The sequence below is a fragment of the Sipha flava genome, unplaced genomic scaffold, assembly GCF_003268045.1.
Source record: "Sipha flava isolate LNK unplaced genomic scaffold, YSA_version1 84_pilon_pilon, whole genome shotgun sequence".
Taxonomy (NCBI): domain Eukaryota; kingdom Metazoa; phylum Arthropoda; class Insecta; order Hemiptera; family Aphididae; genus Sipha; species Sipha flava.
Genome location: NW_020273626.1, coordinates 1014446 through 1020684, shown reverse-complemented (window position 1 = coordinate 1020684; position 6239 = coordinate 1014446). Strand labels below are relative to the sequence as shown.

Sequence of the window (6239 nt, the reverse complement as noted above, 5' to 3'; positions counted from 1 at the left end):
CCCATGAAAATTCCACAGAGCATGTTCAAAGCTCTAGCACTTTCTTAAACAGAAGTAAGTTGAAAAATCGAATAGATAAAGGGCTCCAACTACAAATTAAAAATGAAATGAATTATTGGCGAAATATGCTTCAACGAGTTGTAGCGGTAGTAAAAAAAACTTGGTAGTTGAGGACTACCATTTAGAGGGAAGAATGAGAAATGTGGGTCAAATAAGAATGGGAATTTTATGATGTGCTTGGAGCTTATTGCAGAATTCGATCCTTTCATGTCTAATCATATAGATGCTTATGGAAACCCGGGTCGAGGTAAGACATCCTATCTGTCTTCTACAATTTGCGAAAAGTGTATTTCCTTGATTACAAAAATAGTATTAAGTGTGATTATTGATGAAGTAAATCGTAGCAAGTATTTTTCCATTGTTGTTGATTCAACGCCCGATATCAGTCACGTGGATCAACTGTCGTTTGTAATCAGATATGTAAAACGAGAAATTCAAGAAGATACGCCAGCCGAAGTTGAACGATTTTTAAAATTTATACCCAATATTGGACATAAGGTGAAAGACATGCTAAATTCAGTTATAGGTACACTGGAAGAATTTGGTTTGAATTTACAGGATTGCCGTGGTCAATCTTATGATACCGCCGTAAACATGTCTGGATGTTACTCAAGGTTAAAAACAAGGATACAAAACCTAAATCCATTAGCAATTTATGTACTATGTGGAGGTCTAAACCTCGTTGGATTGTCCGCGGTCGATTCTATCAAAGAAGCGGCATTTTTTTTTTTTTTTTTGATTACTTAGAAGCCATCTATGATTTTTTTGCAAAATCTACTTATCGGTGACAATTGATGAAACAGAAACTGAAACCAAATCAGAAGGTAGTAAAAAGAGCTACTGGAACTAGGTGGTCTAGTCGTTATAATGCATGTTCTTCTTTTAAAAATAGTTGGGAAGAATTTATGGCAATATTGAATGATATAGAAAATAATAATTCTGAAAACCCCATAAATCGTAAAAAAGCTGCAGGTTTAAAAACCAACTTTAGTACCTTTGAGTCGGTCTTTATGGCCGTATTTTGGACTTCTCTGCTAGAACAATTCAATAAAACAAGCACAATTTTACAATCAACATCAGTTAACTTGGAACATGTTGTTGATCTATACAAATCTTTAATTGGTGATTTGAGTGAAATAAGAACTGATGAAATGTTCCGAAAATTCATTGATGAAGCAAAAAAAATTAGAAAAGAAGAATATAAATTAGACAAAAAACGTCGTCTTACGCGATCCCTTTTATGCGATGAACTAGACGAATGTAGTTCTAGAGCAAATGAAGTGGTTTTGGCGGTAAAGATAAATTAAAAACTGTTTATTTTGCCGTATTGGATCAACTCAGAAAACAACTGGATATGAGACATTCTGGGTATGAAAATATTTACGATAAATTCAAATTTTTGATCAACATAGACAAGTCGATTGATACTGATGATATTGCCCAAGAAGCCAAAAAACTACAACAATTTTATGAAACTGACATTGATGAAAATACATTTACACAAGAATGCATACATTTTAAAACTTATATGCAAAATGCAATAGAAAAAAAACAACAAAATCAAAGATTGTTTACATTTTTTAGAAATCAGAATTTAGAAGAACTATTTCCGAATGTTAGCATCGCTTTAAGAATATACTTCTGTATGGCGGTTACCAACTGTTCGGCAGAAAGATCGTTTTCGTGTCTTAAAAAAACTAAAACGTATTTAAGATCTACTATTGGTGAAAATCGGTTAAATAATTTGGCTCTCCTGTGCATTAAATCGGAATTAGTGTCGGCAATTAACTTTCAAGACCTAATCAATACATTCGCTAACCTCAAAAGCCGAACTAAAATAATTTAATGTTTGACTATTGTATACAATTTAAAATAATAAAAAATAATTTATCTCAAAAAATGTATTTCTATATGTATTTTGTTTTTTTTAAAAAAAAAAGGTTGAAAATGAAACAGCGGCAAATGTCCTGCTTGTAGGCGGCAAATTGCTTAATCCGCCACTGATGGTGAGTGACAATTCTTGGTGATTAAAAAGGGAAGAAAAATGAGACAACACGTGGTTGGATAACTGACTTTTATTGAATAAAGTATCGGTCGAAATTTCTGCCTCGGAAGAGACATATGATGGAGAAATCTTATTACAAAAATTCTCAAAGCAATCCTCGTTGGAAGTCGTAGAAGGTGAATAGATGCAATGTTTAAATTTCTTCGCAGTCACTCAACACTCGAACAGAGGCATAGTTAGATCTAAATTAGATTATAATTTTTCCTAAGAGGCTTTCTTGGTTTTATTCAGGACTTATTAGTGTCAACACAAGCCTTACGGTACATTATGAAGTCATCACGAGAGCTCGACGTTCTGAATTTTTGGAAATAAAACGAGCGTGTCTTTACTGCAATGGTACATAGCTCATTCCACCAAGGGGTACTAATAGGATATTTCTTTTTATTTATACACTTTAGAGGGTAGATTTTTAATAATACATTCACAAAGTTATTATGGTTGTTGAGCGGTGAGCAATCCAATGTGAACGATTTTAAGAGACTGGCGACCTGATAGGTTAATTGATTCCAGTCTAGGATATAGATTGAACATAAATTAAGAGTTTTGTCATTAATCGTGATCTCTATTCCTATTACATCAATAGAATGGAGTTCTAACATGTGCCTAATGTTATTGTTATGAGAAATGCGTTTACTAGACTGATGAGTGACGATGGCAACCCCACCATGTTCATCTAGTCTATCTTGGCGAAAAATTTGGTAAATAAGGATAGATATACGTGAGTTTGGTAAAAACTACGTTTCAAAGAGAAGCGCGCTTTGATATTTATTTTCTGCCAACATAAAGGAAAAATCGTTACGTCGTGCTCTAAGACTACGCAGTTCCACGGTAAAATCAAAAAATTGTTAAGCTGATTATTCATTTTTCTGTGAACCATTCTGTATGGAAGAAAAAAAATTAATTTAATGAGACTCAATTAAGTTATTAAGAGAAGAAGGCGAAGAAAAACATGCTGGGTCATTAATTAATGCATGAGAAAGCTGATTGACGAGAGATGATATCCAAGAATTCTCTTTGGGAAAAGCATATGTATTCTCTGACATATATTTAAAAAAAAAGTGCCATTAGGGAAGGAAAAATCTTTATTGACAGGAACTGAGTGTTTAGAAGGAATTAAATTGTTTTTCTTGCGAGAAAAATTATGATTATAATTTTTTGTTTTTAACCTAACATGAGATTCACCAATATTTGGGAAAGTCTTATCTGAAATAATAATGTCATTATTGCTGAATTATTCTACATCATTGACTTTTGGTTTAGCAGTAATATCAGAAAAAGTAGATGATTTATTAAAAATATTATTTTTGATAATGAACACCGCATCTTTATACGACATATTTTCAGTGGCCATAATTTTCTTAATGTTTTATTGACAAGACCATTCCGTACATGACCGGTCAGTGGCTATGTGAGAGCCTTTGCAGTGGAAAAAAGACGAGACAAATGACTTTTTTATGGGGCAGTTTTGAAAACGAGTGATCGGGTAAGCCACAATGTGAACAATTGGTTTTGCCGTGACTAAATTTAGTAGTGTGACCATAATGGAGACAATTTTGATAAATTACCGGAGATCGAATGCTGGGTGAAACTTTGAATAGAACTTTGTAAATGGCGACTTTTTTAAGGATCTTTGGGGAGAGAAATTTCAACTCCACCATTTTAGATGGTAAATAAGAGTTACCATTATTGCTGGTTGAGATGTGACGGAAGCTGATCACTTGCACCGTTGAGTCTAAACCTTCCCAAAAATCTTCCTCGGGAAATGAAACATCGAGATTTATAACACCGAACGAAAATACAAGTGTAGACGGAATGTATGCTTGCAAACCCATAGTAAGTAGCTCTACTGAAGATAAGCAAATATTGACGGAAATAATGGAGTTGAACGTAACTTTTACTCTCACACCAATTGGATCAATACGCAAAATGCCATTGAATTTATTAAAAAAAAGTTTGTCAACTTTCATAGGATAAAGTTTTCCAACGTTATTATTAAATGAAATTGCTTCTATTATAATTACAGGGATCCCGGTAAAATTGTCTGAAAATTTAATTAAGTAAGAATCGCGACCGTGCAAATTTAATTGTTCTGAAGACATGTATGAAAGTTTAGTATAGTTTGGTATTGTGTTGAAATTTAATGGACTATGGTCATTAACGACTATTGCGTGACCAGTATCGCTCTTATCGCACTAGTTATTAAATGGATTTTCTAAATCCATATCGACGGAGAATTAGTCAACCAAAGGATTCGTAATTATATTATCGTTACCATTATTATCATAAATCATATTAGAATCGTTAAATTGAAATTGTGTACCTGAAGGTAGTTGTAGTTGAGGGTTCTTATCGATGATGTGTTGAAAATTCGGCGAAATCAGTGTTGAAGGAGTGTTATTTGATGACTTATTTTTTTTTTCGTACAACTTTCCATTCTGAGTGATTTTTGGTTTTTTGGAGGTTGACTTTGAATTTGGAATTCGGGTTGGTAGGCTTATCGCCTGCTCCACCCGAGGTGGACGACATACGTTATACGACAAAGCATACTTTAAAGTATACAAAGACACAACTTAAATAGGTAGTATTAATATAAAAATACCGGTACAATTACTAATGAGCAGACAAATAACGAAAACGATACGCCACGCACGTCCAAACGCTACAACGGTTGAAACCGAATTGAATATTTTACTTATATTGATAGAAAAGAACTGGTATCGAAACGGGAATGAATAGTATCGAATTATTTATTAACCACCATATCGCCGATGTATCGGTTCAAAAATACACATATCTTAGTATCAAATGGTAGAATTATTTACGCATGCTCTAATTTATGTAAATATAAAAAAAAGAAAATAATGTAAATGGTAATTAATTATTACATAAACATTAAACATTATTATATAAATATAATAATTATATTCATTCGGTTTCATTCGGTTTCTATTTGGGTTCATTAAGGTTCACAAAAGCAATTGGTTGTGTACACATTTAAGATTTAGTTTCGGTTCGGTTATGTTTTTGGAAAGTGAAAACATTATTTCATTATTAATTTAAATTTTTTAAATTTCGTTGTTTGGTACGAGTGATTCGCATGATATTGATAATGATCTGCTGATTTCATCAGTCTGATTGCGTACCTCAGTGTAACAACAACAGTATTGGGGGGGGACAAGTACAAGCAGTGGTGTATATAATATATAATGAGAGGGACATCTGAGCCATGGCCCATAGTGAAATTTCAGGTGAAAATATTTTAGGTTTTTCAAGCACTGTTTCTAATTTTTATACATCACAAATAATCATGATTTAAAGCCTAACAATAGAAATATTATTATATAAAGACTAATATCTAGTTCGTACTTTTATAATAAATAGCTGATAAAGCAATAATGAATCACGCCGAACAGGTGGTAATTCGCTATTTTTAAAAAATACCTATGGAAATAAAAAATATTGCACCTTTTACAAGGAGATTTACGTCGATTGTCGATGTCATATTCGAAGAATCATTTAAGAAATGCTAGACTTACTGGACTTTTACTGATGTTAATGTACAGAAACATACATTTAAATATTGATGACATAGTCAATAAATTTATAAAAAATAATAGGAAAATGGTTTTTTCATGATACCTAATGTTTTATTATAATTTTATATTACTTGTTAATTTTTACTTTTGTTATTATGATTTTGCTTAATGTTCTTAATATTATACTGCTTTAATTTTATACCTAATAATATATAAATTTAAACTCTTAAATTATTAGATTCTAAAATATAATCTATAAATTGTTGTAAACTTTAATGTACCTACAAAATTAAAAATGTACTACCTTATCTAAACTCTGAAGCTTTTTTTGGGTCATATTTGAAGACACTAATACTTAGTAATGGAAAATTAGTTATTATTTTCTTAATTTCTTCTATAGGTACAACAACATAATTGTTAATGTGATCAGATTGTGTTCAAAACAAAATTATCCCATAGTGAAAACATTTTCTATATACGCCACTGAGTAAGAGAATACAATTAAGCTATCGTACTTCCTTTACTTAATAAAAATTGTATAAAATACAGCGACTCCATTCAGTTAAATTAATTATTCC

General features: G+C 31.7%; 1 pseudogene; it reads right to left on the bottom strand.

Moving 5' to 3' along the window:
• Positions 1-2979: 2979 nt before the first annotated feature.
• LOC112693302 lies at positions 2980-4737 on the bottom strand (annotated as a pseudogene).
• Positions 4738-6239: the final 1502 nt, after the last annotated feature.